This window comes from Protomyctophum bolini (genome assembly GCF_963924005.1).
Source record: "Protomyctophum bolini genome assembly, chromosome: 21".
Classification (NCBI taxonomy): Eukaryota; Metazoa; Chordata; class Actinopteri; order Myctophiformes; family Myctophidae; genus Protomyctophum; species Protomyctophum bolini.
Genome location: NC_137882.1, coordinates 578,058 through 599,182, shown reverse-complemented (window position 1 = coordinate 599,182; position 21,125 = coordinate 578,058). Strand labels below are relative to the sequence as shown.

General features: G+C 40.0%; 1 long non-coding RNA gene across 1 annotated transcript; it reads right to left on the bottom strand.

Moving 5' to 3' along the window:
• Positions 1 to 4,204: 4,204 nt before the first annotated feature.
• LOC308336793 lies at positions 4,205 to 11,146 on the bottom strand. Its single transcript, XR_013966186.1, has 4 exons — positions 10,979 to 11,146; positions 8,807 to 9,001; positions 7,277 to 7,396; positions 4,205 to 5,580 (listed from the first exon to the last, which is right to left on the bottom strand). It is a non-coding gene; the product is annotated as an uncharacterized lncRNA (long non-coding RNA).
• Positions 11,147 to 21,125: the final 9,979 nt, after the last annotated feature.

Sequence of the window (21,125 nt, the reverse complement as noted above, 5' to 3'; positions counted from 1 at the left end):
CCTTACCTTGGCATGTTTCTGCTCAAACTGTCCCGTCCTGCCCAGTTCACCAAGCATGTTCAACCCATCTGTCTCCCTAAGCCTGGCTACGTCCTCCCTGCTGGTTCCGTCTGCCTGATATCTGGATGGGGAGATGACAAGAAACCAGGTGAGGAACATAAACACACATTCAGACAGGCTGACAAGGAATTTAATTGGTCACTCACATTTATCATTTTTTGAAAATGTGTGAACATTATAATATTTACATTATTATATTATATATACATACATACATTATAATAAATGAATAAATGAATAAATGAATAAATGAATAAATGAATAAATGAATAAAACAAACAAACAAACAAATAAACAAATAAACAAATAAATACATATTTTTGGCATTTCATTATAGGTAAACAAGTGGTTAAAAATGTATATATTTTTAATGGAATATATTTTTCCTCTGTATACAATGTCCTCATGACTATGCATACTGTGTGTGTTCCTCCAGATTGGCCAAAGGTCACTGACGTTCTCCGTGAAGGCTCAGTCACCACAATCACAACCGATCAGTGCAGACGGGACTATGCTGATTATCCTAACATGCTCAAATCCATCACCAACTCTACGATCTGTACTGCAACCGGCGATGAGACCCATCCCTCCTTCGTGAGTGACATAGAGATGGAAACATAAACATGATAATTACAGATAAAACACACTCTAAAAAACTCAACTTGTTTGTTGTTGTTGTTACAGTATGACTGGGGTGGACCGCTTAGCTGTGAGGAGAAGGACAGCCCGATCAATAACCTGCAGGGTGTCTTCTACTGGCCTGGTCGGTCCTGGCGTCCTTCTCTGTCCCACGACGTCTCTCCGCACCTCCTCTGGCTCAACGAGGCCATCTCTGAAGACGCCTCCAGCAAAGTCTGCTTCAAGAAATTTGAAGGTTAATAATTCAGTTTGTAGGACAGATGTTAACCTCTGAGACACATCTCACACACGCAGATTAATTAACCTCTGAGACACATCTCACACACGCAGATGAATTAACCTCTGCTAGTTTTTGAAAAAATGTGTCTTCGAAACATCATTTAAAATAATTTAGAATTGAATGCAAATCTTCTCTTCTGGGGGGGGGGGATGATTTACACAGAATGTATTCCATATACAGTAACGTACATCATGTGGAGAGCAGTGGTGGAACTACAGTACAGTACAGTACAGTACAGTACAGTACAGTACAGTACAGTACAGGCATGGACTGTAGTCTGTAGTGAGAGAGATGTGTTGATTGTATACTATGTGTAATTGTGTGAACTAAACTAAACTAACTAACTATGGGACAGGAAAGGTAACTGGAACAATTGGGCCAATGAGAACACTTGGCACAATTTTATTTGTAGGCCTACTATTTGATTACAGATAATAATAAAATAATAATATATTTTTGTAATAACATTTAAGACCCAGTATTTTTTACATATATATATAAAAATATAATATATTTTTAATTTGTAATAACATTTAAGGCCTAATATATTTTTTAAATGATACAAAACCTAGATAGCTTGATGTAAATCATGTATATCATTGACATTATTTATGTCCATTTTAAACATTTATAGAAAAAAAAAAACCTGCCAATTTAACATTAAGCGCATGTACCAGTATCTGTCCAATTTAACATTAACCATGTACCAGTATCTGTCCAATTTAACATTAACCATGTACCAGTATCTGTCCAATGTAACATTAACCATGTACCAGTATCTGTCCAATTTAACATTAACCATGTACCAGTATCTGTCCAATGTAACATTAACCATGTACCAGTATCTGATCCAATGTAACATTAACCATGTACCAGTATCTGTCCAATGTAACATTAACCATGTACCAGTATCTGTCCAATTTAACATTAACCATGTACCAGTATCTGTCCAATGTAACATTAACCATGTACCAGTATCTGTCCAATTTAACATTAACCATGTACCAGTATCTGTCCAATGTAACATTAACCATGTACCAGTATCTGTCCAATTTAACATTAACCATGTACCAGTATCTGTCCAATTTAACATTAACCATGTACCAGTATCTGTCCAATTTAACATTAACCATGTACCAGTATCTGTCCAATGTAACATTAACCATGTACCAGTATCTGTCCAGAATGTTAACTGAATGTCAATAAATGTCCCTCTCTTTATGTCCTTTGTGTCTTTTACTGTTAATATACTTGATGTGTGATTTTACCATGACATGTACTGTACAACTAAGAACAGTAAAAGCAACTCTTCAAGTGTAACATCTGAATTATGGGTTGGTTAGTACACTATATGTTTGATCTATTGAAATGATTAATTATGGGTTGGTTAGTACACTATCTATTTGATCTATTGAAATGATTAATTATGGGTTGGTTAGAACACTATCTGTTTGATCTATTGAAATGATTAATTATGGGTTGGTTAGTACACTATCTGTTTGATCTATTGAAATGATTAATTATGGGTTGGTTAGTAGTACTGGTTAGTACACTATCTATTTGATAGAACGTCAGAATTTCAAGCTTTAACTTGACAAAGAACATTACTAAAACTACCACCAGAAGGCACTAATACCCGCTTTTCAATACAGTTTGCATCACAACTCTGATTTTCACAGTTCACATCTGCAGTGTTGCATCCGCGACGCCCTGTGGGCTTGTAGATCTATTTTCGGCGCTCTGCACCGTCATACGACGGTTCATAGATGCACCGGGCGAAAGTAAATATATATTATGTTAATGAATGGATTAGATAGTTAATTCGTTATTTAGCTATTTTTTTAGTTAGTTTATTAGATGAAAAATATATATAGCACAGAAAGGATAACACAGTGTTTCCATTGTGGTCCTAATATTCAATTACTAATAAAAACACACGGACATTTACATTACACAAAGTTGGTAGACTAACCACCAGGGGCGCTATCGTCAGAGCTACAAGCCCACAACGAGCTGCATCAGAAGGCGCTGTGGGTTTGTAGATCCGCTATCCGCTGGGTTCTCAGATTGTGAAAGACAGAGCTGAATCCGTTTTTATTCTACGGTCTGTGTCGCCCTCAAGTGGAGAAGACCAGTAACAGGTCTAGAACCATCCATACATACTTGAGCCTGCCCAAATTTCGGTATAATTCTATTCCAAACGTTGTGCCAAATCTTTGCTAATAGACCACCTATCCTAGGACATAGGATCACTCTGCAGCACGTTGTGAGCTAACAAAAACAGAGAGATCTATGTTCTTTGAGCAGTATCGCCTTACCCTTTTCATATCAAGTTATATTATTTATTCAGCATATGAGCCACGGACCACCATTTGATGACGTTCAACCAGGCATAACAGGCAAACGATGAAAATGACAACTATTCTACATGCTCTAATTGTGTAGACATCTTGTAAGTTAAGTAATTCAGATGTTTAACAATAATTTAACTTACTACGTAAACCAAATGGGGTCCATTTGGTTTCATTTGACCTTAAAGATCTAATAAGGGTCCATTTGGTTACCAACTCTCCATCATTTAGCTGTATGGGGACCACCTGGAACCACCTCACGGACCACTGGTGGAGAATCACTGCCTTACACAATTAAATATGAAGCAAATAGAGATTGAAGTGCTTCGACACAAGACTGAATGGAAAGCAAAATAAAATAACAAAGTCACTGAACGGTACTGTAGCCCAATTTATCTTTAACACAATGCTTTAAAAATGCTCATTATTTATATAAATAATGTTCTATCATTTAGTTCAACAATAAAATGTTGAAATGTATTATAGTTGTATTAAATAATGTTATATTCTTTAATTCAACAATAAAACATTTATTTTTATTAATAAGAATGTGCCAGGTAGCAAATAAAAGCCGGACCACGCAACCCGGACCAATATTTAACCCATTTTGGGCGGGAACCCCTTTTGGTGTTTTAAGCATTATGTTATGCTTTAGCCGTTGAAAAATAGCAGATCTACAAGCTCATAGCACGGCACCGAGTGCAGCGCTACGAGCTTGTAGGAGGTCTGCTATTTTAGAAAAACATTTTTAACTCATACATTTGCTTCTGGGGAGGTCTCTGGAACAACATATTTTCAGATGGGGGTCGGCGGCCAAATACACATAATTCTGGGGGTCCTCGACATGAAATATTGAGCACCACTGATAGAGAAACATGAGGTATTTCAGACATTGTTTTAACTTCGACGTCAGGCCTAAATGGGTTAACTGAAAAGAAAGAAAAAGAAAACCTGACTATTATTCATAATAACTCACCACACCAGATTACTTAAAGTGCAAAGACATATTCTGTTTATTGGTGGAGCTTTGAGCTGTGTGGTTTCCATGCCACAATGTAACTACACATATTCGTGTCTGTTGTCCAATAGTTAATTAAAAAGAATATATATGTATGACGTAAGATAGTCTCCCTGTTGAGTTTCACTGTAAAGCAGGGCTCAAAGGCACACTTTTGGCACACATACTAAAGTGAACTAAAGGAGATTCTTGGGGAGACGTGAATTTAAAAATAAATCCACAGACCAACTATATTTGGAGGTATGAATCTCACCAACACTTGGAGTTATCATGATGTTAACACAGCCCAAACCTCTAAAAATACGGGGAAGCAGCTTTTTGCTTCTACGGGCCGACGGCATGGAACAAACTCCCACTGTACCTTCGACAGGCAGCCTCTGTAGACATTTTTAAAGCACAGTTCAAGACCCACTTCTACAACATTGCTTTTAATGGATCTTTTATTTTTTGTTATTCATGTCCTCACTGTATTGCATTACTGCTTGTTTTCTAATGTCGTTGACTTGCTTTTCTTTTCTTTTTTCTCCATTGTTCTGTAAAGCACTTTGAGCTGCATTTCATGTCATGAAAGGTGCTACACAAATAAAGTTTTATTATTATTATTATTATTATTAACAAAGATTAATTGCGCTTCAAACGTTTTTGAGGAGAAAAAAAAAAGAATCTGAATCAGATCTGTGCCACATCCAGACTGGAATCCGATTTGATTACATTAAGTCTAAACACCAACAAGTGGAATCCGATTTTTACAAATGCGACTTGAGCCACATTCAGAGGTGGTTTCAAGTCTGATTCAAATCTCATTGCAGATGCAGTGTGAACGGTCGGGGCAAAATATTTGACTGGCTGTGACTGCAGTCTAAATGGGGCATTACTACATATCTGTAGTCTTGTTTCTCTTGTCGTCTCCTTGATTTGATAAGCGAGAAACACCAACACACACTCACAAAGTCACCCAAGTGAAAAAACAATAAATATACTTTATATATAAAAAAAGAAAAGTGACCAAAGTGTTCCTGTGCCCCAATGTCAGAAATGTGAGAGTTCACCGGAGGTGGGAGGAGCATTAAATGCCAACCTGGCTGAAAACACAATCTCCTCCCCTCAGTGGTGTTGGTGATGGCTCACGGACACAGACGGCGGCTGCAGTTTCTCAGACGAGCGGTCTTTGCTCTCCGGGTCCAAAGCAGAGTCGATGTCCTGCGTCTGCTGTTTCATCCACATGTCAGTAACTGTGATAGAGAAACAGAAACAGAAAGCTAGTGACCGACCGATAACGTTGGTAACGATATGGACTCATGTCGCAGTTTCACTGTACAGCAAGGCTCAGCTCTACTTTGGATATGGACAGGGCTACACTAACTCCAGAGGGCCACACTGCATATACTGTTGTAACTACTAGTAACTGGTGTACTGACCAGGGTGTTACTGTGTTAAAACTACTAGTAACTGGTGTACTGACCATGGTGTTACTGTGTTAAAACTACTAGTAACTGGTGTACTGACCATGGTGTTACTGTGTTAAAACTACTAGTAACTGGTGTACTGACCATGGTGTTACTGTGTTAAAACTACTAGTAACTGGTGTACTGACCATGGTGTTACTGTGTTAAAACTACTAGTAACTGGTGTACTGACCAGGGTGTTACTGTGTTAAAACTACTAGTAACTGGTGTACTGACCATGGTGTTACTGTGTTAAAACTACTAGTAACTGGTGTACTGACCATGGTGTTACTGTGTTAAAACTACTAGTAACTGGTGTACTGACCATGGTGTTACTGTGTTAAAACTACTAGTAACTGGTGTACTGACCATGGTGTTACTGTGTTAAAACTACTAGTAACTGGTGTACTGACCAGGGTGTTACTGTGTTAAAACTACTAGTAACTGGTGTACCCAAGGAGATTCTAGGTTGTATTGTCAAGAGGAAGGTGTGAGACATAAGACTGAACAATTCAAATTAATTTACGGCTGTTATCAAAGCTCAAACACCTCAACAGTGCCACAGGCTGATCTAACCATGCCACGCCCCATTGATGAAATGATTTGTTCAAAAGTAGCTCAGACAAAGTATTGACTACATACATTAATATAAAAAAATTTAGTGGTCTCGTAAAAATATTCTAATATTTTGAAATAGGATTTTTTGATTTTCATGAGCTGCCTGTATGCCATAATCATCAAGATTGATGATAAACGACGTTAAAGAGTATTGTAGAGGGTGAAGGTGTGGTTTCTGGGAGAAGAACAATGTGTAAACTGTCCCATTAAAGAGTATTGTAGAGGGTGAAGGTGTGGTTTCTGGGAGAAGAACAATGTGTAAACTGTCCCATTAAAGAGTATTGTAGAGGGTGAAGGTGTGGTTTCTGGGAGAAGAACAATATGTAAACTGTCCCATTAAAGAGTATTGTAGAGGGTGAAGGTGTGGTTTCTGGGAGAAGAACAATGTGTAAACATGTCCTATTAAAGAGTAATATTGTAGAGGGTGAAGGTGTGGTTTCTGGGAGAAGAACAATGTGTAAACTGTCCCATTAAAGAGTATTGTAGAGGGTGAAGGTGTGGTTTCTGGGAGAAGAACAATGTGTAAACTGTCCCATTAAAGAGTATTGTAGAGGGTGAAGGTGTGGTTTCTGGGAGAAGAACAATGTGTAAACTGTCCCATTAAAGAGTATTGTAGAGGGTGAAGGTGTGGTTTCTGTTAGAAGAACAATGTGTAAACTGTCCCATTAAAGAGTATTGTAGAGGGTGAAGGTGTGGTTTCTGGGAGAAGAACAATGTGTAAACTGTCCCATTAAAGAGTATTGTAGAGAGTGAAGGTGTGGTTTCTGGGAGAAGAACAATGTGTAAACTGTCCCATTAAAGAGTATTGTAGAGGGTGAAGGTGTGGTTTCTGGGAGAAGAACAATATGTAAACTTGGCACCAGACCTGAAGTCCGCTCCCAGAGAGGCAGCCGTAGCATTCAGTTCACTCTGCATCTTGACTAGCTTCTTTCCCACACAGATCGCCACGCCAGCCAGCCAGGGCTCCAGCTTCCTTTTCCTGCACCTATTCATGACATTTAGAAAATAATACATTAAATGTTTGTTTTTCATGGACCAACTCAGACAAAGGATTACTTTCATGTTTGACCAATTGAGTTACATAAGACCACAGCATGGTTTATACGATTATGTTCTGGGAACTGCAGCAAACAGACAAAATATTACATTTACAGGATTTGGCTTTGCCCTCTGCATACTGTGTGTACGAGAGGGGCTGGAAATAAAGTGAGTTTAATTTGATCTTTTTTAGCTGAGCCAGAGTGAATTAGTCATTGACCAGGTAGAGGTGTTGCTCAAGATGTGTGATGTTTTGGACATGATGACTAGAACGGTGACTTTCTAGTTATGATCTTCTTGTTAGGACCTTCTGGAAAATTAGATGATACATCTCAAGGGGTTTATCCTCTCAATAAAAAGCTACTCTCTCTCTAACGCAGGGGTAGACAACCTTAGGGTACCAACATTGGCACAGGGGAGATCACTGGCACACGGACACGTACAATATATTTAAATAGATTAGGGGGCTCGGTAGTGCTGTCGCCTCACAGCTAGAAGGTCCTGGGTTCGATTCACGCTGGGGACGCTGGGGGCGTGTTCCCTCCTCCGACATCAGTGCCCATACACGAGGTGGGGTTGGCGAAAGGGCCTTTCTGTGTGGAGTTTGCATGTTCTCCCCGTGTCCCCTAGGGTAGGTACCCTCACATGTTCTCCCCGTGTCCCCTAGGGTAGGTACCCTCACATGTTCTCCCCGTGTCCCCTAGGGTAGGTACCCTCACATGTTCTCCCCGTGTCCCCTAGGGTAGGTACCCTCACATGTTCTCCCCGTGTCCCCTAGGGTAGGTACCCTCACATGTTCTCCCCGTGTCCCCTAGGGTAGGTACCCTCACATGTTCTCCCCGTGTCCCCTAGGGTAGATACCCTCACATGTTCTCCCCGTGTCCCCTAGACAGATAATTAGATAATTGGCACTGGGTGAAGAAAACTGGGTTGCAAAATCGTGGGATAAAGAAATATTTTTAAAAAAAGAAGAAAAAAACAGAACAAAACAAAAAAGATTAGTCAATTAAGTGCCCTTACATCTGTATGGATATTAAATCCTGCAAATAATTCTACATTCATTCAAACTTTGAACTCTGACGGTCTAACTTATACTGTAGGCCATCTTTGAGAGTGAGTGTGTGTGTGTGTGTGTGTGTGTGTGTACCACTGGGTACTTTGTGAGGTTGATTAGGTGAGTCTTCTCTTAAATTTAGGGGGACGTGTTCTAGCGTGCACGCAGCACCGTTTCCTTCTGTCCCTGCGTGTGCACGTCAAGAAATGACTGGCACCACGGCGTGGTACTGCGTTCTACGAGCATGACACCACTGTGTGTGTGTGGGTGGGTGTGTGTGTGTGCGTGTGTCTGTGTGTGTACCTCCAGCGCTGTGGTCTTGTTGAACTGGGGACTGGCGCTCAAAGCCTGCATGGCTGCAGCGTGGCGGTTGCTGTTGGGCAAAACTACCTCCATCTTTCTGTTGAGCAGATCGCTCAGCGGAGTCTACACCTTCCCCCCGGCTTAGACGCGCTCTCTCTCTCTCTCTCTCTCTCTCTCCAGCAGTTCCAACGCATCCTAGAACAGAAAAGGGACATCCTACGCATTAATCAATTTTGACCTGAGGCCGATTCAAAAAAAAATTCTGTCAGTGGTGCTCAAACTATTTCACGTCAAGGACCCCAAGAATATATACGTAACATTTTGAGTAATACTGCAATTTAAATAACTGACTCACACACACACACACACACGAACACACACGAACATAGTGCAAAACATACTCTCTCCCCATGCCTTCGGCCTGGTGGAGATAATTACAAAGAGAGACACTTAACACTAGAAGGTCTGAGAGGTCATTTTGACCGTTTTCTTTCAACAATAACAGACTACTGATAAGGAAGGAGTAAAGGCCTATTCATAGTCTGGTGAGGTGACCACCGGAGCTGTAATAACGTGGAGCGGTGGCGAGTAAAAACAGAGAGAAGGGCTGGCGAGAGCGGTGGTTTTCTCTTCACTGCGGCTCTGTGACGTCATGTTGTAGTTCGGTGGTCACCTCAGTGACGTCATGTTGTAGTTCGGTGGTCACCTCAGTGACGTCATGTTGTAGTTCGGTGGTCACCTCTGTGAAGTCATGTTGTAGTTCGGTGGTCACCTCAGTGACGTCATGTTGTAGTTCGGTGGTCACCTCAGTGACGTCATGTTGTAGTTCGGTGGTCACCTCAGTGACGTCATGTTGTAGTTCGGTGGTCACCTCACCACCGAAAATATTAGACTATGAATAACTTATTTAGGTAATGACGTGTCAATTGGGCGACTTATCTTTTCACAGAGCACTTCCTGAATATGCAATTATAATGAATAATTATATGCAATAATTCATTAACAATCTATAAAATGGTGTGGGGAAATAATTGCTATCTTAATGAAATCATCTCTGATAAAAAGCAGGCCTAAGTAGATTTAGTTTTTTTGAAAATATACATTTCAATAATGTATTTAGTATTTAGTCATGATTTGTGATATGCTGCAATTTGTAGTTATATTTGTATATTCTTACTTCTACTCCACTACATCTCAGAGGCAAATATTGTACTTTTACTCCAGTACAATTATTTGAAAACATTAGTTATTAGTTACTTTGTATATTTTGATTGTTACTACAAAACGTACATAAACCACTTCAGCCCTAAATACAATTAAATTATATTCTAAGGAGCTTTATTGGCATGAAAAACATATCTTTACATTGCCAAAGCAAGTGTCAAAATATAGTTTAAAAAAACCCAGTTGAAAATGGAGAAAGTATATACAGTTGGAGGGTACAGCAGCATTTTGTAAACATGTCCCATTGCATGGTTATATGTGTTAACATATACAGGGTATAAAGCTTTTGTTTAAACAAATAGCAATTATTTGCCGTCACTTTTAGACAAATAGCAGCATTTTCATCAAGACTATATAGTATACAAAAATAAATCACACTTCCTTATATACATTTCAATGTAGCAGATCTACAAGCTCACAAAGTGTTGCATTGTGAGCTTGTAGATCTGCTGTTTTCAAAGTATTTTTTATATTTGAAAACTTGAAATGAGACATTCTGCATAATGAGTATAACCTACTTTTACTTATTGGTACTTTAAGTACATTTTATTACTTTTGTACTTTTACTCAAATGTGAATAATTTTATCCACCACTGCCGGGCGAGGTCACGTGTACTGGCCATATATGGAGTGTGTCTTGAGTGTACAGGGTTTGATGAGGGACCAGGTAGGGGGGCCCTTAATTTGCCTGTTGAGAACGCTTTCAATGGGATGGGTTCGAAGGGCCAGGTTTGATTTATTGATTGGTTGATGCATTTATTAACAGATTGGAGAATCACAGTAGATTTAAAGCACAACTCAATACAAAACCTGGTAACTGTGGACGACAACATAAAGCATTACACTTGTTTACAATAGGGCCCACTTATCCTACCTTAAACATGTGCAATTCAATGAGAATCATTAACAGAGTAATTAACATGTGTAATTAAATCACCATTTGAGTACCTGGTGATTTCAGAGCTGGATTGAAGACAGAAACATCCGCAGATGGAGATTAATTTCTCCTAAAAGTTCCATCTCTGTCCTCACATGTAGCCTCAGTCTGACACCATGACACTAGGATGTATCAAAACGTTAATAAAGTCATATTTATGATCATATATTCATTAAACAGCTTCGTCGACGTTAACGTTAACACACAGCCACCATCTTTGAAAACATCCGGTGTGCAGCCGTTAAAAAGTCTGGAACAAACACTTAAATTAACAGATCAGTTCCGTCTCTAACCGTTCCTACGCCACTGTGTGCTTTTGTCTACATGTTTGGATTACATGTAGTGTGAAGTGCGCGTGGAAGTGCTCTTGATGTTTTAGCGTGTCACTTAACTGACCAAACGGATTTATTTTGAAGAGTGGACGGAACAAACATAATGTTTTAGAACGTTTTTAAACCCATAAACATTTATTATCGTTACTATTATTGTTATTATTGTTATATAGAATAAAATAATGATGTTTTAGAACGTATTTAAAACCCATAAACATTTATTATCGTTACTATTATTGTTATTTTTATTCTTATTCTCAGCGCTCATCAACCATGAATTCATTTAAATGTATATTCTGCAAATCTCCACTAACACCACAGGATGGCAGAAAAGCCTAGATTTGGCTTATTTTTTGCAAATGGGTCTTAAAATGAGAGCACATCATGTAAATTCTATCACAGACCACGGACTATCTGAGCAGTCTTTGAATGGACACTTAACACCAATAATAATAATAATAATAATAATAATAATAATAATAATAATAATAATAATAATAATAATAATAATAATAATAGTTATATCCTTGGTGTGTGAATCTGTCTCAAACTAACAGCAGAAATATGTTCAAGATGAAATGTATGGGAATGTTTGACTATAACAAAACAGCAGTTTCTCAGTTATATAAGTTTACAAGGATAATCACAGCTTCATATAAGCTGTGATTATCTGTGATTATGATTAAACACTTTGAGATGTATTTCAATTCAGTGGTTCCCAAACCTTTTCATGTCGAGGACCCCCACTGGACACTAATTAGCCAGCGGACCCCCATTTGAAGAGATAATTAGTCCCCGGACCCACTTTGGGAACCACTGTTTAAAATAATGCACTTAATAAAATATATTTATTCAGTGATTTAGTTAATGGACCCTTCGCTGAAGCCCACCCCGTGGACCCCCATTTGAAGAGATATGCCAGGGACCCCCATTTGAAGAGACATGCCAGGGACCCCCATTTGAAGAGATATGCCAGGGACCCCCATTTGAAGAGACATGCCAAGGACCCCCATTTGAAGAGATATGCCAGGGACCCCCATTTGAAGAGATATGCCAGGGACCCCCATTTGAAGAGATATGCCAGGGACCCCCATTTGAAGAGATATGCCAGGGACCCCCATTTGAAGAGATATGCCAGGGACCCCCATTTGAAGAGAGACATCACATCACATCAGGGTCATTAAATGACATCATGACCTGATGTAGGGTCATTAAATTAAATCATGACATCATGGGTCATTAAATGACATCATGACCTGATGTAGGGTCATTAAATTAAATCATGACATCAGGGTCATTACATGAAATCATGCAGTGGACAAGAGATCCAGTACAAGTCATTTTACACTTGGTTGCATGCTGAAAATAGCTGCTCTACAAGCTCGTAGATCGGCTAATTTCAGCAAGTGTAAAATCAGTCATTAGGACGGCATCAAGGCCTGCCAAAATACATTTTAAAACTAGACCAACTGGATTGTCTTATTGTCTACCAGGCTATAGTTTGAAGTATGAGGAGGATTAGCTAAATAATATAGATGACAGATTGACAGTTGTCTCATGAAGAGAACATGGGCGCTTTGTATCCACTCTGACGCACAATGAGAGAGAGCTATATAGTCTCGCTGCGTAGCCAGACGTAATAATCTACTGCCTTTGCAATGCAAAGAAATAGGCTACCTGCACGCAGTGGTATTATCTGGTTATGAAACGCCAGGCTATGAGAGAGAGAAATAGGCTACCACGCAGTGGTATTATCTGGCTATGAAACGCCAGGCTATGAGAGAGAGAAATAGGCTACCACGCAGTGGTAAATACAGTATACCATATGTAGGTACTGTATACCACACAGTGGTATTGTCTGGTCTGCTTGTGATTATGAATCGCAAAAATAAAATCAATTTGTAATACAGATGTTTAACAATAACTTTTACTCTTGACAGCATATTATGGTTTCATTTTACCCTCAAGAGTCAAATATCTCCATTTGGTTACCAACTCTCCATCATTTAGCTGGGGACCACCTGGAACCTCCACAAGGACCACTGGTGGTCCCCGGACCACTGGTTGAGAACCACTGCTTTAGACTTTTGGATGAGAAAATGTCTCAAGTAAAAAAAACAAAAGTGTTTTTCACATGCCTTAAAGTAACAATGCAGTGTTTCTCTGTTCTAATAGACCTTGAACTCATGAAAGAGCTCTTGTTCAGAAGGGAGTACTGTCTCACTGTGTCACTGATAACATGTCCTTGTTAAACTCCAAGTGACACAGCCACTCAGCCCACACACAACAAACATTAGATTCCATCAGTAGTTACACATCTTTTATGTATTCACTTTTATATAGTTATTATTGTATACAAGGTGTGAAGGTGGTTTGTCCCATAAGACCAAACTTAGATGAGTTCTACAGTAGGTATACAGTAGTACAGTACAGTACTCTACAGTAATATACCTACAGTAGGTATATCGGGGTTAACCTTCAGAAGACATTTTTAATAACTAGATCCAGGAACCCACCGAGAACAAAGTCACGGATAATAGCTATTCTCTGCAGCTAACCATGACTGCTCTCTGCCTGGGACATTCCAGCTGTTTTTTTTTAGATTAGATTTAGATTAGATTACATTTATTGTCATTGTGGTGTCATCCGTGAACTTGATGATTATATAAATTATACTCCAACGATAATTATATTACTCTGTACTATTATATAAATTATACTCCAACAATAATTATATTACTGTGTACTATTATATAAATTATACTCCAACAATAATTATATTACTCTGTACTATTATAAAAATTATACTCCAACAATAATTATATTGCTCTGTAATATTTGCTACAGAATGTCTTTGTCCTCAGACTGTGAAATATTTACATTAAAGGATGTATACATTAACTGCAGTTGGCGAAACATGGTGGAGGAAACCATGCAAGGCACCAACCTGCACATCAGGAGCAATCAGGGGTTCAGAGTCTTGCTCAAGGACTCTTGGACACTGACTCTGGGGGAGCCCACAGGGATCGAACCGGGAACCTTGGTACGGCTGTTCTACCTCTCTACCTCTGAGCCACGTCCATGTGAAAGAGAGACAGAGAGAGAGCAAATACAACGCCCCGAAAGTCCTATAAAACGTAGAAATTCCATTAATGAATTAAAGGCACACAAAGCAGAAGCAGTTCTTCCAAATCAAACAGAATGCTGAGAAAAGGAATGAAGTGAAGGTTCACTGATCAAAGACAGAGACGTTATGAAATCCCACTGACAGAGAGCTTACAGTATGCAGCACACTGTTTATGAACGTCAAACAAGGCTTGGTTAATGAATGGTTCACCAACTAGTTCACAGATTCTACAAATGTCTTCTAAATACTGCCAGTTTTCAGAAAACCCCTCATGCTTCTATGTCAGTGGTTCTATGTCAGTGGTTCTATGTCAGTTGGTTCTCAACCTTTTTCATGTCAAGGACCCCAGAATGCTCTGTATTTGTCTGCGGACCCCCATCTGAACATATGGTGTTCCAGGGACCCCGCCCAGAAGCAAAGAGTTGAGTTAAAAACGTTCGTTTTGAAAGAATATACCGTATATTCAAAGATTTGCGCCAAATATTCACGATTAAAACCAAATAGCAGACCTACAAGGTCGTATAGTGCAGCACCGAGTGCCACGCTATGAGCTTGTAGATCTGCTATTTTGCAATGGCTAAATTAAAACACCAAAAGGGGTTCCCGCACAGAATAACAAGGCCTAGTCTATTGAGAAATAGCAGATCTACAAGCTCATAGCGCGACCGCGCTACGACCTTGTAAAAAAGTCCCTGGAACAAGATATTTTCAGATGGGGGTCGGCGGCTGAATACATACATTTTGGGGGTCCTTGAACTGAAATAGTTTGAGAACCACTGACATAGTTTTTATCCAGAAATCTGCCTCCTGGTGGCGCTAGAAAAGTCAGATGTGAAAAAAACAGGTCAAAGGTTTGACCTTGGCATCTACAGGTAAACATGTGAGAATCTGCCTCATGGTGGCGCTATAACAGGACGTTCTGGAAGATTTGGGGCAGAGGTTCATCGTTGGCATACTCTCTGATCCCGTCTCCCCAAGCTGCCTTCGGCCTGGCGGAGACAATTAAACTCAGCGCATCCGTGTGTGTGTGTGTGTGTGTGTGTGTGTGGAAGGAGGCTGAGCCATATGAGTCTATAGGAGGCGGCGCTGTCTATGGTGCTGAAATCTGTGTATATAGTGTGTGTGTGTGCGTGTGTGTGTGTGTGTGTGTGTGTGTGTGTGTACATAGATGGTGCATTACATTCACCCATTCACACACCTTTACTAGATTGTGCATTACATTCACCCATTCACACACCTTTACATAGATTCTTATTTTACGGGGGCCAGTTTCGAATTGCAGCCTTCCGTAGGTGCCCTTTGCGGTTTTGAAGGAGTCAAGGAATTCACATGTCTTAATGACTGTTGGTAGGGTGTTCCACATTTTGGTGGCATAGGAGCGAAAACAATTTAGTCCCTTGTTTGTGCCGAATCTGGGTTGTACATGGTTCGTTGCACTCCCTCTGGTGTTGTGGGTGTGGACTTCGTTTACATTAAGGAAGTATCTAGACAGGTACACATGGGTATCTTGGTGGTGTATCGAATCTTGTGGACCAGACCCATTGCAAGATGCTGTACTCTGTCGTCGACCCTAAGCCATCCCAGCCTGTCAAAGTGGGCAGGGGTGAGGTGGGTTCGGGGGGTGAGGCCAATAAGTAGGAGCCTGGCCAGTTTGTTTTGGGAGGTCTGGAGCCTTGTTTTAAGGGCCTTTGAGCAGGGAGAGAGAGAGAGTGAGTGAGTGAGTGAGTGAGTGAGTGAGTGAGTGAGTGAGTGAGTGTGTGTGTGTGTGTGTGTGTGTGTGTGTGTGTGTGTGTGTGTGCAAGGACAGCTTGACTCCGCCCTGACTCATTGCGTCATCAAGGAGGCAGTGTATATTGCAGGAGCTTTCTGCATGTTCTCATTTCATCTCTGCAGTTCATCACACTATAGTTAGTTCAGTCTCCACTGGTGAAGAGAGAGAGAGAGAGACAGAGAGAGAGAGAGAGAGAGAGAGAGAGAGAGAGAGAGAGAGAGAGAGAGAGAGAGAGAGAGAGAGAGAGAGAGATGGAGACAGAGCGCGGCGGATATGTCCAGCCAAGCCGGGGCGTCTATAAACTACACAATGTAAGTAATAATTAAGTATCCTATATATATGTTTTACTCTGAATATAAGAAAGACACTATATATACGAGTCCGACAGACTTCATATCAAATGTAAAATGCTTTGACATATCAAATGTAAAATGCTTTTACGACAGACTTCATATCAAATGTAAAATGCTTTTACGACAGACTTCATATCAAATGTAAAATGCTTTGAAAGTGAATGAAATGCCGATGAGAAATATATATAGCATGGCTGCATTTATAGTGTTGTTGTGGTAAACGCATTCAACAATTGTGTATAGCCTGTATATGTACACAATATAACAGATCCGCAATGAAGGACAATAATTATACAAGCCTGGTGTATAATTGTGAATTAACTTTTCCGTTATGTCTGGACTTTTCCCGTTGTCATATAAGTGTCTATAAATATGGTACAAAGAGTCAGAATAAGTATTTTAAATTACGGAAATAGAGTTGACCAACAAACACAGCATGCCATGCAGCAAATTGTCCGCATGTTATTAGTCTGGCATAGAAGTGGCATTTATACTCAGAGAATTGTCTCATCTATCTAATGGAGAAATGGAGCTGTGGAATGAATGCAATGTATGGAATTATTATGAAGCAGCAAATCTAAGACAGAATGTATAATGTATTATTTATTCTACTGTTTTTTGGCCTGTGTGTTACTGTGTGTTACTGTGTGTTACTGTGTGTTACTGCGTTGGGATCAACATGCACGTTGCCAAGTGGGCTATTATTGGTATTATGTATATTTATTCTTTAGCAGTCGCCATATAGACATTATACACTTTGGTGTCCTGTGTAGGAATGATGAAGCAGTTATACGGGTTATTTAAATCAATGACTAAATATATAAAATATTAAAGTTCCGTCTCTCTTTGAGAACGGTGAGAAGGGAACATTCTAGCGCTCTGCCCATGCAGAGAGTTACACAGCCCCATATGTGCTAATTCTGTAGCTCTGAGATGCTACAGAAGGAGCGTATAGGGAGAGAGCACATAATTATGGAGCTAAGAGTTTTAGGGAGTTATTCTGGCCTGGCATGGCGCTGCATGCGATGCGACACGCCGTCCTGACGCACAGTCGGGGCGGATGGGAACCGTATAAGTTCCCGGTTCGATCCCGGGCTCCCAGAGTTAGCGTGGAAGTGCGTGTATAACTAATAACAGCTGGTTGTTGTGTCGGCCAAACGGATGGCATATAGCCTATAGGCATTGAGGCAGCGCACGGCTGCTGTTATACGAAGGAACCTGGTGTCGCTCCGACATCATGACCGTGATGTCAGAGTGACCTCTGACATCTCAACACTGTAAATATAGGTGCTATAGCGAGTAGAAGACGGTTTTAAGATAAGAACCAAGATCCATACATCGACCTATAAGGACTTTATACCCGCTCGTCTCAGAGACCCCATACATTACCCCAGGACCAGATCAGCCCTTAGGTTCGACTTAGGGCTCGGTTACAGCTGCCCATGTGTGAGTGCGTGCTGTTTTGTTTTGATTGTATTGCTGTGTATTGTACTTTCTGCTTTGGCAATGTAAACGTATGTTTTCTCATGCCAATAATTGAATTGAATTGAAATTGCGTGCACGTGCACCTCACGGAGAAGTGTTCTACGGAGGAAAAAACATATGCCGTGCTAATCATTTCACCCATTTTCCACGCGCGAGCATAATATCATCCTGTAGTGCGCAGTAGTTATGCAGGTGTAAACCACAGCGCCTAATTTATATATTTTAACCTATATCTATAGAATACCCATTGAAGGGGGCACGGTGGCTATACCTCCCGAGGCAACAGAACAGAGAAGACAAATAAAAAAAGAAATAAAGATAAAGTTTGATTCACACCGTGAGCTTGTTCTATTTGTTATTCTCTTTATGATCTTTGTGTTTTTAAACGTCCAAGACAATCGGTTGAGTTGGCTGTTCAATCACTGCAACGAGGAAGTCACTGTGTGATTAGTTTGACTGTCTTTTATTACGTTAATGGACTTCTGCTATCGTCGCATTATTAATAGTAGTCTATTTGAGAAAGCCTATCAAGTCAAGGGTTGCCTTATAGTCTTAAAGAAAGAGAATGTCACATTGCTTTACACAACACAACTGCATGCTGGCATTATATACTGTAGCCTATAGGCTACAAGTCAAGCATTATAGGCAATAGGCCTACTATTTTGATCAACTCACATCAATAATACCGGGTGAAAGAAATATGTCACATATTGTACAATAGCCTATGAAGTTGATGAAAATGATCTGAAAGATGAATGTAAATCTATTGTGCCGCCGCGCCCGTTACCGTCGCGGATCGCACACAAATACATTTTGTTAGCCAAGACCACTGACATTTTACTTGGGCATATCTCGTTCATTTCTTAAGCGATTTTTTAAATTTAAAAATCACCATAATCCTTGGGAACTCTACTTTCAATTGGTGTCGTCAGCCAAGACTGTATTGTCTTCCAATCTAACGATATAGTCACATTACGCACAGGTGCGCACAGAGACTGCATGCGTCTTGCTGTGCTGTCATTACGAGAGAGAGAGAGAGAGAGAGAGAGAGAGAGAGAGAGAGAGAGAGAGAGAGAGAGAGAGAGAGAGAGAGAGAGAGAGAGAGAGAGAGAGAGAGAGAGAGAGCGCGCATAGATAGGCTATATTAAAGGCCTGTAGGCTATATATAATTGCTTGCATGCGCTGAGAGAGAGAGAGAGAGAGAGAGAGAGAGAGAGAGAGAGAGAGATGCGCTCCAAACCCTATAGCAATCTCTCGACATAACCCTGACAAGATAGAGTTACTAGGTTTAGGTTTGTAGGCAACGCGCATCATTGATAGGTAGCCGAAAAATAGGTAGTAATGCCTTTATCTCACGTCAATTTTAGCGTCGTATACTTTTATACATTAGCATCTTTCATTCAGATTATGTTCAATAACGTTATGGTATATATAGGCTACGCCGCTACAGACTACAGTAGGTTACAGCCAGGTTCAACAAAGTTGTGGCTCTAACTGGATTCGATCCCGTTCTGCCCAGTCCAGATGATGCTCGTGGGTCTCTGTGATTGGCCAAGCGTTGATTTTCTGCCTTGCTCAAGGGCACGTCGGGACCTAGACAATTGGGCGATACCCTACCTCATGGCTGTGTGTGTGTGTGTGTGTGTGTGTGTGTGTGTGTGTGTGTGTGTGTGTGTGTGTGTGTGTGTGTGTGTGTGTGTGTGTGTGTGTGTGTGTGTGTTTCAGATCTGGGGTTCTGCGTACCATGGCTAAAAGAAGGAAGTGCCTCCGTCCCAAGCATCCTTACGTCACTGCTGGCCTCGCTGTGGGCACCACCGTGGGCGTGGTGGTGTTGGTGGCCCTGCTCTGCGGACGCGGTACAACACAACTTCTGTTTAACAGATATTTAACACTATATCAATGATATAAATAATATATAGGATACTATCAGAATATAGAGATATTTAACACTATATCAATGATAATATAATATAGGATATTATCAGAATATAGAGATATTTAACACTATATCAATGATATAATATAGGATAATATCAGAATATAGAGATATTTAACACTATATCAATGATATAAATAATATAGGATATTATCAGAATATAGAGATATTTAACACTATATCAATGATATAAATAATATAGGATATTATCAGAATATAGAGATATTTAACACTATATCAATGATATAAATAATATAGGATAATATCAGAATATAGAGATATTTAACACTATATCAATGATATAAATAATATAGGATATTATCAGAATATAGAGATATTTAACACTATATCAATGATATATATAATATAGGATATTATCAGAATATAAAGATATTTAACACTATATCAATGATATAATATAGGATATTATCAGAATATAGAGATATTTAACACTATATCAATGATATAATATAGGATATTATCAGAATATAGAGATATTTAACACTATATCAATGATATATATAATATAGGATATTATCATAATATAGAGATATTTAACACTATATCAATGATATATATAATATAGGATATTATCAGAATATAGAGATATTTATTATCCCTTAGGATAATAATTTGGAGTTAGTCTTTTTTTTAGATACTTTAAAAAAATGAATCATATACAATGAAGTATAGCCTATTGGCCGTATAAAGTCTTTAGTTGTTAATTATCGGTGATCTGTGTCTCTTCCACAGGGAAAAAAATAATAATATTACTGAAAGTAGTATATTACTTAAGTTACTTGCCAACACTGGGTCTGTGTCTCTTCCACAGGTGCAGAGCAGGCCGCTGACTCTGTTCCACTCACAGAGGGAGGGGGGCTGCAGGCCGCTGACTCTGTTCCACTCACAGAGGGAGGGGGGCAGCAGGCCGCTGACTCTGTTCCACTCACGGAGGGAGGGGGGCAGCAGGCCGCTGACTCTGTTCCACTCACGGAGGGAGGGGGGCAGCAGGCCGCTGACTCTGTTCCACTCACAGAGGGAGGGGGGCAGCAGGCCGCTGACTCTGTTCCACTCACAGAGGGAGGGGGGCAGCAGGCCGCTGACTCTGTTCCACTCACGGAGGGAGGGGGGCAGCAGGCCGCTGACTCTGTTCC